Here is a 13110-nt window from a genome sequence, read left to right on the forward strand (position 1 = left end):
ACTACTACTATTCTGTGACTACTTCTAAACCATAGCAGTGGACCCCATATACACTCACAATGGACTATGTATGTGTCTTTTGACTTGTTTGTAATAAACATTTAAAGTCAAGATGCAGTTTGCAATGTGTTGGTTTACTGTGTTTCTGGCAATTTAATGTAATCACATGGAAGACACTTGGTGTTAGGGAAGCAATAACATACCTTGTACTTATATAGAACATACTAGGTTTAGCCAAATAACTTAAGATGTTGTTATGTACAATGACACACTATAAATACAGTATAGCAAGCAATAGTTCCTTGAGCGCACCAGGTTGTATTGTTCTGAAGGAATTCGGAACAATCATAATAAGGTACAATTGAGGTTTCTAGGAACTTCAATGGACTATATATTTCAATATTGAGACTATATTCTCAATGTGGTTTAAATGTTACTTTTCAAATCCGAGATAGTTTGAGGTGAACTATGGATGGCAACTTCAGCAATCATGTGTCATTCTCTAGTAGCACACCACCACAAGGGTTTAGACCTGCAATGTCTGTTATGTGAGAGACACCGATGTAAAGTCTTACACATAATGTAAGACTGTACAACAATAACAAGAGTTATGTAGAGAATCAGACCAGACTAAATACTAAAAGAGAAGGTAGCTATGCTCAAGTGAAATACATTGTCAAAATGACAGATTTTTGACAGAACTGACAGAACTTGTTTAACTTTGATCATGAAGCTCTCAGATGGCTCCCCTTCCTTGATTTCCCCTAAATAGGGTTAGTATACACATGTGTAACTTTAACATTCCATAATGTTCTTCTGGAAACAAAATATGACTATGTTAATCCAGAAAAGCCTGTAATTTGGGGTCAAATTATTCCTGTCTCATCATGACTTGTCATGTAATCAATGACCACATTTGCATGGATATAGGTCATTTTCTAAAGACGGCTAAGCACCATTCACAAGACAAAAGGAATGTTGCAGTGCAGGTGTGAAGTGGGTGTGGGAGATATTTCTAAAGACCTTGTAATTCTAGAGAACAGAATAGGTTTGCCAAATAAATGAAGATGCTGTGATGTACAATGAAGACTATGAACAGAATATAGCAAGCAGTTATTCCTTCACCACACCAGGTTGTATTGTTCTGCGGGAATTTGCATCAATCGTGTAAAATAGGAACTTGAATGGCCTATATGAGGCGCAGTTTATGGAGCTAGTTCAGGCCAGGCAACTCAAGGGATTGGGCTAACCGATCAGGTGACTAAGTCACATGCACTCTTCTCCTGGTCGGTGAGTTATAAGTAATGCTCTGCCTACCTGTTCAGTCTGGTTGCGCTCTTCTGCTGCTCTGACGTGCGACGCTGCTGCTGCTGCTGCTCTGCTGCCGAGATCCTGCCGGATCTGCTGCCCTTGCTTGCTCCCTCTGCTGCTGCCCATGAATAGTCTCATATTGTTTCTTGGTTGATGGCTATTCATTGGATTTTTGAGAGTTCAGAGCTGAGAGCTTCCTCAACTTGCAACTTGTGCTCACCCGAGATCAGGAGTGCCGAGTCATCAGCGAACAGGAACAGTTTGCAGTTACAGGCAGCATTCATGTCGTTAATGTATAGAAGGAACAGTAACGGCCCTAGAATGCTGCCTTGAGGAACCCTGCAGCTCACCGGGAGGGATGAGGACATGGTTCCGTTGATGTCAACCACTTGTTCTCTACCCTCCAAGTAAGATATCACCCATGAACAAACTCTTTGTTTAAATCCGTAAATGATAATAAATCATTTATAACCATGGTTAAAAAAAGTATCTATAAGGTATTAGTAAGTAGTAAATTGTTCATGAATAAGCCATCTGAATAAATTTGTAAATGATTATTAAATAATTTGTAACTAGAGTTATATAATATGTATAAGCTATATGTAGATAAATAACTAATCATAGACAAACCATTCGTATATATTGGTAAATGATTGTAGAACATTTAAGAATCATTTAAACATGATCTAAAATACATTAAAACATTATTTCTACTACATTTTATTCATCATTAAATAATAATGTAATGAGTAGGAATTCATTTGTAAATGCTTTTTATATTGGTATATATTGCGTTCCTTTGTGGTTTATAGGCAATCTCTTAACATGTATTTAGACTGAATAATTAATGATGTGTTAAATCTACCAAAGTGGTTAAGTGAGACATACAGTGATATGTTCTCTTTGCTGTATGTTTATAGCCTGACTCATCATGATCATCATGATCATAGCTTTGATCAGTTCAAACTAAGAGTGTCAAACATGTTCACCCTTCTTTCCCCCTCTGAGAGGGGAGGTAATTGTTGTCCTCTTTGAGGCATTTACATCTGTATTAAGAGATGTCCTCTTATGATCACCCAGAATGCAAATCTAAAGATTGACTTCACATTGGAACTTAACACCGCACCAGAAAAGTCAGAGTGTGATGGTAACAAAAAAGTGTGTATGTGATGAGTCATAGAAAAGCTGCATTTCTAACCAATCATATAAACACATTATAACAAACAGTTCTTCACCAAAGCTGGTTCTACCCATTTCTATTGATTACATTACATGCAATAATGATGGGCACATGGCCTTTAATGAACCTTGGGGCCTTTCTTATTAATACATTAATATTGAATTCCATCAGAGAATCACTGGTACATTTAGTTGCATAGTAGCCTAATAAATATTTAGTGTTTGTGTTTCTGTCAAATACATGTTTTGAAGTAAACCCTAACAACAATGTGTTTATGTCTGTTTGTTGTGAGTAAACCAAGGTGCAGTGGTCCCTCGTTGCTCCTAAAGCAAAAAGTGATGTTGATTATATAAGTCCACACATTTTAGAAGTAAAGTTAGTCTAGTTAATTACTTTTAAATAATACATTCTGGTTAATTTGTCAAATACACAGTGTGCCTAAATTGTAGTTAACATACACACAATAGCAAATGATTAAACAATTGAATGATTACTACTAGCACTACTATTAATACTACTACTATTCTGTGACTACTTCTAAACCATAGCAGTGGACCCCATATACACTCACAATGGACTATGTATGTGTCTTTTGACTTGTTTGTAATAAACATTTAAAGTCAAGATGCAGTTTGCAATGTGTTGGTTTACTGTGTTTCTGGCAATTTAATGTAATCACATGGAAGACACTTGGTGTTAGGGAAGCAATAACATACCTTGTACTTATATAGAACATACTAGGTTTAGCCAAATAACTTAAGATGTTGTTATGTACAATGACACACTATAAATACAGTATAGCAAGCAATAGTTCCTTGAGCGCACCAGGTTGTATTGTTCTGAAGGAATTCGGAACAATCATAATAAGGTACAATTGAGGTTTCTAGGAACTTCAATGGACTATATATTTCAATATTGAGACTATATTCTCAATGTGGTTTAAATGTTACTTTTCAAATCCGAGATAGTTTGAGGTGAACTATGGATGGCAACTTCAGCAATCATGTGTCATTCTCTAGTAGCACACCACCACAAGGGTTTAGACCTGCAATGTCTGTTATGTGAGAGACACCGATGTAAAGTCTTACACATAATGTAAGACTGTACAACAATAACAAGAGTTATGTAGAGAATCAGACCAGACTAAATACTAAAAGAGAAGGTAGCTATGCTCAAGTGAAATACATTGTCAAAATGACAGATTTTTGACAGAACTGACAGAACTTGTTTAACTTTGATCATGAAGCTCTCAGATGGCTCCCCTTCCTTGATTTCCCCTAAATAGGGTTAGTATACACATGTGTAACTTTAACATTCCATAATGTTCTTCTGGAAACAAAATATGACTATGTTAATCCAGAAAAGCCTGTAATTTGGGGTCAAATTATTCCTGTCTCATCATGACTTGTCATGTAATCAATGACCACATTTGCATGGATATAGGTCATTTTCTAAAGACGGCTAAGCACCATTCACAAGACAAAAGGAATGTTGCAGTGCAGGTGTGAAGTGGGTGTGGGAGATATTTCTAAAGACCTTGTAATTCTAGAGAACAGAATAGGTTTGCCAAATAAATGAAGATGCTGTGATGTACAATGAAGACTATGAACAGAATATAGCAAGCAGTTATTCCTTCACCACACCAGGTTGTATTGTTCTGCGGGAATTTGCATCAATCGTGTAAAATAGGAACTTGAATGGCCTATATGAGGCGCAGTTTATGGAGCTAGTTCAGGCCAGGCAACTCAAGGGATTGGGCTAACCGATCAGGTGACTAAGTCACATGCACTCTTCTCCTGGTCGGTGAGTTATAAGTAATGCTCTGCCTACCTGTTCAGTCTGGTTGCGCTCTTCTGCTGCTCTGACGTGCGACGCTGCTGCTGCTGCTGCTCTGCTGCCGAGATCCTGCCGGATCTGCTGCCCTTGCTTGCTCCCTCTGCTGCTGCCCATGAATAGTCTCATATTGTTTCTTGGTTGATGGCTATTCATTGGCGTGCTGCCATTGTCCATGCTGCGCTAATCATAGCTACTCAGCTGTGTGCTACTGGTTCTAAAACGTGGTATTACTTTCTTTACTTAAGTTAAAAATCGCTTGCTAAACGCTCAGCTCAAAAGCAGTAGCGTTCGTCATTGATCGATCTCAGTATGGTCAACTAGAAAGTGTAGAATAGAGTAACGACACGCTTGATCCCGCCGCAAACGGGCTCCTGGGGTATAGTTCCAAACATTGGGACTGCCTGCCTCATTGAGATAGACGGAGCACTTCCGCATTCCATTCTTACAATGGGAGTCGACGCTAGTGTCAGAACTCTTTTTATGGCACTGGGGTAACGGTAGTTCACCAACAGTGTTGCTTAAGTTTCTGTTTCCTTATCGTAGCAACGATGGGCTTGGGGTTCCGTTATGGTCCCCAGTTTAGCGTGTATTTGTTCAAAGTAGTTCACTTTATCTCAAGATTGGGTTTCTAGACCTAGTTGCTTGCTTCTCTCTCAAAAGATGACATCACCGATCTATCGTTCACAGAGGAACGGATGCGCGCGATATGGCTGGTAAGTGCTACTGCCATGATAGATAGAGAGAGAGGGCATGGCGTCACTTTGTGAGTCGCTTTGCTTGTTCTGGCTCTAATGTTCAGATTAATATCTTTATGTAGGCTACTGGTTAAAACACGGATATGCTCAGTTGGCTGCATCTTGCTTAATTTATAGTTATTGTATTCATGGATAGTTCAGTGGCTTTAGACGGTACTCTTATTCTGAAGAGCTCGTCCACCGGATGTTGTTTGAGGCTTATAGTTGATGACCGAACACTTCTCTAACCATGCGAAGGAGAGAGGGGAAGCTAACTTGTGAGTAGTGTTCAAGAAGTAGTTGCACTGCAGTTTAAATGTTAATGCTGCTAGAATTCATTGAAATTAGTTATCTCTCGTGTAGCTGTCTGGCATCTATTTGCAGAGTAGGAAAACTCACTGTTCATGTTGATGCTAAAGTTGCAGCACTAAATTGCTGCCATCATCTCAATGTTCATGTTAGTGCTGAAGTTGCTGTACTAAATTGTACTAGATTGCTGCCATCAACACGATGGTCTCCATTATGCTAAAGCTCTCACTGCATGCTTCTACTGTTCAGATTATGCTAGTCGTTCTTCAACTGCTACTAACTGACTGCTGATCATGATTAGGCTAAAACTGCTGACATTGTTTCTGCAGTCAATGCATGCTACTCATACTAGTGCCATCATGATGATCATGCTAATTATATTGACTGCATTCCTAGGCTACTGCATTAATGCTACTCATTCTGCAATTGCTGGCAAAATGTCTGCTAATCATGATTATGCTAATGATGTGGACTACATTGCTACCACTGCTATAATCGACTAATGCTGCTAGTACTAAAAATTGCTGCAAAAGTGCCGATCATGAACATGCTAAGTTACTACTAGTGCTATGGCCACTACCTCATTAATACTGCATTCATCTACCTCACATTTAGCAACTGAAAGCAATATCACGCAAAGTCATTTATCAGCATTTATTGATATTCTGCATTGTGCTTCTTTTTCCATGTCCGGCTTAATGCATGGTGATGGGATGCCTAATGCCGATGGGGATGAGTGCTGTTCACCTTGGATACTGGGGAAGTCAGGTTTGCAGGCCTCGTGTCTTCAACAGTGACAGTGTCAGTGTCAAATCATGTAGCAGTTCAATTGCTCTAATATGTGGTGGAGGTAAAGTAGGCCGTTTCATATTACGATGAAATAATCAAATGAACTTGCAGTGCAGATTAGACGTTATTGGTTGCATTTCTACCGTTGTTATGCTCTTGTATTGCTAAATTACACTTGTTAAGGATCAGGATGAGCTAAAGGGATTCTCATTTTGCTGCATACACTTGGATAAGAGATGGTAGAGACGTTGTAGCACAGGCTAACACAGTAAGTTTGCTTCTTGTAGAAGCTTTAGATTGTCGTAGCACAGCATGTTTCCTTATGTGGAAGCTTTAGATTGTTTGTAGCACAGGCTAGCTCAGCATGTTTGCTTCTATGTGGAAGATTAGATTGTTGTAGCACAGGCTAGCACAGCATGTTTTGCCTATGTGGAGGCGAATTGTTTAGCACAAGCTATCACAGCATGTGTTGCTTCTTATGTGGATAGCTCTGGATTGTTCGTAGCATAGGCTAGCACAGCATGTTTTGCTTCCCACGTGGGAGCTCGGATTGTTCGTAGCACAAGCTAATTCAGTTGTTTTGCTTCCTATGTGGAAGCTTGGATGGTCGGTAGCACAAGCTAAACACAGCATGTTTTACTTCCCATGCGTAAAGCTATCAAATTGATTGTAGCACAAGCTAACTCAGCATGGCTTGCTTATGGGGATAGCTCTGGATTGTGGTAGCACAAGCTATCATGGCATGCTTGCTTCCATGTGGAAGGTATATGGTACAGTATATAGAAAAGTTGGTTGCCAAGTGATGTTGTCATGTTATGAGCAACAAGCTTACAGAAGTAAAGTATTGCAACAGGATAGATGGTGGGGCTTTAGTAGAGTCAAGATATCAGTCATTTGTCAATGTTGGCTGGTGCGCACCAATCCGCGAAATATCTCGCAGGACGGTTAAAGAGGGACTCCGATCCTGGCTGCTCCTGTCAATAGTTACACTATGTTGATGGGCTCTTTGCTTTTCTCATGCTTATCAAAAGCTGGGTGACTGGAAGTCTTTGTCCCCGTTAAAAGGCGCTGCTTTATCCGCCAGATTGGGATGCTCACGGCATATTTGGCACCACATCACGGTGTGTTCATCACTGGTGACGAGTGTTGCAGCGCAACCAGCAGCTTGCGGTGTGCAACTGACTGTGTCAGGATTTGAGGCCACACTCGCGCAGTGGCGTGCAGCATGCGTCCCCACACATCCACAGTGAAGCACGCACTTTTCACTGTGGATGTGTGAGTGGCTTCAGGAAGTAAATTCCTGTCCCAGCGGTCTATAACGGCGTCATCTCGTCCAGGGTGGCTTACCATGGTAATTGCAAGAATAATTCTGCTTCTGGTTCTAGATTCCAGGTTGAACTACCTACGCTCTTGGCGGCTCTGTGAGCTCTCAAGGCAGCGTGAGAGAGCTGCTCGAGATGTGGGCTTCGCAGTGTTCTCAGCACTATGCTGCATCATCTACTGTGCGGGCCAGCACAAGGCTCTCAAGGTAGCGTTGAGAGAGCTGCTTGAGATGTGGGCTTCTCAATGTCTTCTCGGCACCTATGCTGCATCATCTACTGAGCTGCCTAGCCTCGCTGCTAAACTCTGCTAAATCAATTCTACCAGCCCTCTGGCGTCTGGCTCTGTTGGGCCGATTCAGACTTGCAACAGATGGCATTTCGTGCTAAATCTATTAGGCTATGGATGGAGAGGGATATCGGCGTTAGTTAATATTATTCACATGTCTAATAATCTGCGTCAAGCTCTGCAAGCTATTATTTAAGCTTGTATACCATATTCTTTCTGCATCAACTGCTATGATGCTAATTGCTAACATGCTGCCACATGGCGCTTAACCCATTTAGACCAAGGCGATTTAAAAAATCGCCTTCTAAATCCTGACTAAGTTCTGGAACTTCAAATAGTTAATAAAAAATATATATATATATAAAATGCATGTTGCTATACGGTAAATGGCAACATGAACCCAAAATTGGTTAAATTGGTCATAAGATGGCCGGGCTAATCCAGAATTGCAATAACATTGTGTTTGTCTCTCCATCTGTAGGCCTAAACTTGAACTGGTTCACTGCAAAGCTGCGAGAGATCTGCTCAGCTGCGGGCTTTCTCCATCCTCCGTATTGGTGTAGCTACACCTGCAGCGCTGCTTGTCTTCTGCTTCTCTAAATCTATGGGGCGATGGTCCTCAGGAGCTTACGTAGATATTGGTTAATAAGGATGACATTCTGCAGGCAAAAAGCTCATGAGTATGAGTGCTCACTGTTCTATCGCTAATTCAATAAATGCTGCTTGAGCATTATTGACGCTTTAATTACAACTCGGGTGGATTGCTGGGGATTTAGTTTAGTGGTGATGTCATGGTGCTAAAAAATGTTGGTTTATTTATAGCGCTAAAAAATGTTGGGCTTTCCTTGGTAGCGCTAACAAATGTTGGGCTTTCTATGGCAGCGTTAAAAAATGTTGGGTTCTATGGCAGCGTTAAAAAATGTTGGGTTTCTATGGCAGCGTTAAAAAATGTTGGGTTTCTATGGCAGCGTTAAAAAAGATTTGGGTTTTCTATGGCAGCGTTAAAAAATGTTGGGTTTTCTATGGCAGCGTTAAAAAATGTTGGGTTTTCTACGGTAGCGCTAAAAAATGTTGGGTTTTCTATGACTATGCAGTCAGGCTAATCATATCAAGCTCAGTCTATTAGTAATTGCCGCTCAGGTATCGTTGGGTACTGATTCAGATGTTAAGTAAAGATAGCGCGTCTTTACACACATAGTCAGTACACTTTATTTATTATGGATGATAAACAATAGTTATCATTCATCATAGGATGACTCATTATATATATATGTGTATATATATATATAGCAGATTTCTTTGAAAAAGAAATAAATATAGAATGTCCTCTTCGAATCCGAGTTGGTGCGGCACAGCGTGGACGCCATATTAGGATACCGTCTAGGACTCCTGAATTCAGGGATCAGCGGGTACCTGGATTCATCAGGCTCGCTGAACACATGGGTGCATGCTGCATTTGTTTAGTTAAATTTAAAAAAAAAAATTATGATGAGGAACTCAGTCATTATATCATGTTAAATTATGGAGCTCCACCATTCTCACAGATGGTTGGTCCGGCGTCAGGCCCTGTGCTCTCAAGCCGTTTTGGGGGTTCTTGCTGTTTTGGGGGTTTAATTCATTCCCTGTAAATGCTAATTGGCATGTAACATTCATTAAAATGTTATCCTTACAGGGAATGAATGGATTCAGAGGCCTGACGCCAAACTATGCTTCCTCTTGTTTCTATACCATGCTCAAGCTTGCTAAATATATATTGCTAATAAATATATATTCTAATCCAATCTAAGAGTTGTCTGACTGAAATGAGGCGCAGTTTATGGAGCTAGTTCAGGCCAGGCAACTCAAGGGATTGGGCTAACCGATCAGGTGACTAAGTCACATGCACTCTTCTCCTGGTCGGTGAGTTATAAGTAATGCTCTGCCTACCTGTTCAGTCTGGTTGCGCTCTTCTGCTGCTCTGACGTGCGACGCTGCTGCTGCTGCTGCTCTGCTGCCGAGATCCTGCCGGATCTGCTGCCCTTGCTTGCTCCCTCTGCTGCTGCCCATGAAAGTCATCCCACCCGCCTCCCCGGCATCCACCTGTAGGCTCTGTTTCTAGATCCCCTTGGGGGTTTAATTCATTCCCTGTAAATGCTAATTGGCATGTAACATTCATTAAAATGTTATCCTTACAGGGAATGAATGGATTCAGAGGCCTGACGCCAAACTATGCTTCCTCTTGTTTCTATACCATGCTCAAGCTTGCTAAATATATATTGCTAATAAATATATATTCTAATCCAATCTAAGAGTTGTCTGACTGAACTATCTTAATGGCTCTGCTTGAGTAGCTAGATTGAAATGAGAGAGACACATCCACACAGACATGACTAGAGTTGTTCATTGTAAATGAAAGCAGGACATGATAAATGGCTGGCAGTGATGACCATTACAGAAAAAGGTGAAATTAGATGTATATTTCACTTTTCATATCAGAGATAGTTTGGGGTGAACTATTTATGTAATGTGTTTATGGTAACTTCATTCATCACATTACATTCACAAAGCAGCCCACCACCACCAGGGTTTAGAACAACAAAACATTTAAATATACTTCAATGAAAACAACGTTGACAGAAAAATGCCTTGACAATAGAACATCTAATTTGGTCAGCTATGGCACCGTGACCTCTCACCATGACACATGGGGTTAATAAGCAGAACATTGTACATCTGATCTTAAGACCTGGCTCCGATGAGAGAATTATTTCATATTCACTCATATATTTATTATGAGTGAATACAACATTGTTTAAGTCTGAACATACTGGTTGTCTATTTGCTGTACATGCATTTCATAATATATGCATTTATAAATACAGGGTGTCATATTCATATATTTTATATTAATCTTATAATAATTAAGATATATTTGAATTATGTTAAGATTACAAATCAATTAATCCACAAATGGATAACAGAAAGTCAACTGTTTCTAGAAGGTTGCATGGATGGAGCATGTCTGGGGGAGGAGGGAGGGGCGGAGCACATGTATGGTCATGTAGAAGTATGTTAGGTTATGATTGGTGGAGAAATGGTTGTATTGTTCTCTTTGTCCAATCATTCAAAGCAGTTACTGGCTCCACCCCAGGCTCTCTAGTATAAGAAGAGTTTGTAGTTGTAATTTATCCACAACTCCTCCAGGATATCAATAATTTCTGATCATATCTGACTGTGGACTCAAGAATTCAGTGGAAGATGATGAACTCTCTCAACCCAACCAGGGACAGTTCTGCTGCACAGGAGGGACCCAAAGAAAATGGTATGTTACTTTCTCTACCTACTTTCTACTTTTAGTTTCACTGCTTAGTCGCACAAATGGGTTATCACTTTACTTTTCAAGTTTTTAATTGAGCAGTTCTCATCACTTGTCTCAATATTATACTTTATGTTTCATTTGAATTGAAAAAAAGGACCTGTAGCTTTGATGTAGATCACTCCTGCTCTTTATGTCTGTTTGCTCAGTTGTATATATATATATATATATATATATATATATATATATATATATATATATATATATATATATATTCCCATCTCTCAATCATATTTTCTTTGTCCATCTGCAATCCAGTGTTGAATCATCAGTCTGGCTTCCCTGTGCTACCAGCAGTGAATGAACAAAGAAGCTTGGCTAAACCAAAACGACACTGCTGTGATCAGTGTGGACAACGCTTCAGTTGCATGTCCAAGCTTAAAATACATAAGAGAATTCACACTGGAGAGAAACCCTATGGATGTGATCAGTGTGGTCAACACTTCTCTCAAACGGCCCACCTTAAAACACACCAGAGAATACACACTGGAGAGAAACCCTATGGATGTGACCAGTGTGGACAGCACTTCTCTGAGATGGCCACCCTTAAAAAACACCAGAGAATTCACACTGGAGAGAAACCATATGGATGTGATCAGTGTGGTCAACACTTCTCTCAAACGGCCCACCTTAAAAGACACCAGAGAATTCACACTGCAGAGAAACCCTATGCATGTGATCAGTGTGGTCAACACTTCTCTGAGATGGCCACCCTTAAAAAACACCAGAGAATTCACACTGGAGAGAAACCCTATGGATGTGACCAGTGTGGTCAACACTTCTCTAAGATGTCCAACCTTAAAAGACATCAGAGAATTCACACTGGAGAGAAATCCTAATTTGGTCAATATGGAATTAATGTTACTAAGTTAAGCAGCTCAGCCTAAAATGACCCATTGTTGTTCTTTTAAGCAGTTGTTTATTAAGTCTGTTGAGCTGTTATGAACCTATTACATGTATATTCGCATTGCCGTTATAGATGTTGGGACACTAGTGTGTTAACACTCTGCACAAGAATGCTACTCACACCAAAGTCCTTGTAGTGGTGTCCCACGCTAGAATAGACTAAATAGTGGTGGTCTTCAAGAGACAAGAAGGTGGCCGCACACAGTGGTAGCCAAAGTGCCAAGTGTGCGGCCACCTTCTTGTCTCTTGAAGACCACTATTTAATAATCTGTTAACACACACGTGGTGCATGTAGTTTTCAAAGTAATGATTAGGAAGCACAGGTAAGGTGGTGTCTGGTGTTGAAGCCAGTTAGTACGAATTGCTTTTTTGCGAACGCGGAAGTGGAGCTTACTATGTAACCCTGCTCAGGGTGTGTGTCTGTCTGTGTGTCTGTGTTCATGCTCTCATAATGCTCTGATTACAATGCACAACAGCCTGCTCTGATTACAATGCACAACAGCCTGCTCTGATTACAATGCACAACAGCCTGCAACACACACGCACGCACACACACACACACACACACACACACACACACACACACACACACAATGTCAATGTTCTCTCCCCATCACGGTGAAATAACACGGATTACAAGTCCGTAAATACACAATATTTTCGAGCTGCGTTCGCTTCCAGCGTTCGCGCGTCTTACTTGTATATGTCTGCCTTCTAACTTCTTGTATATTCCTGATTGCTGCTATAGATTAGATACCACACCTGTCATCATGGTATGTTTAACTTCATTACACCTAGTTGTTATATTGCATTGTTGTGTTATCATTGTCTTTGCTGAACATGTCCCATCAATATTTTAGTTATTGTACTAAGTGAGTGACAAATAAACCCTTCTCGATTGATCCTTTTTTTGCTCTGCTTTTTTCTTGTATGACGAATAATGATACAATCCAAGTAAGTTGGTGTCTGGTGGTGCCTCCAGTTAGTGCACTAAACAATGTACTATTTAATAATTTAATTTTCAAATATTTCTTATCTTTATCTTGTTATAAAGACCATTCAAAGTCATTGGGTGGTGTGTG

The sequence above is a fragment of the Gymnoscopelus braueri genome, assembly GCF_963280865.1.
Source record: "Gymnoscopelus braueri genome assembly, chromosome: 1".
Taxonomy (NCBI): Eukaryota; Metazoa; Chordata; class Actinopteri; order Myctophiformes; family Myctophidae; genus Gymnoscopelus; species Gymnoscopelus braueri.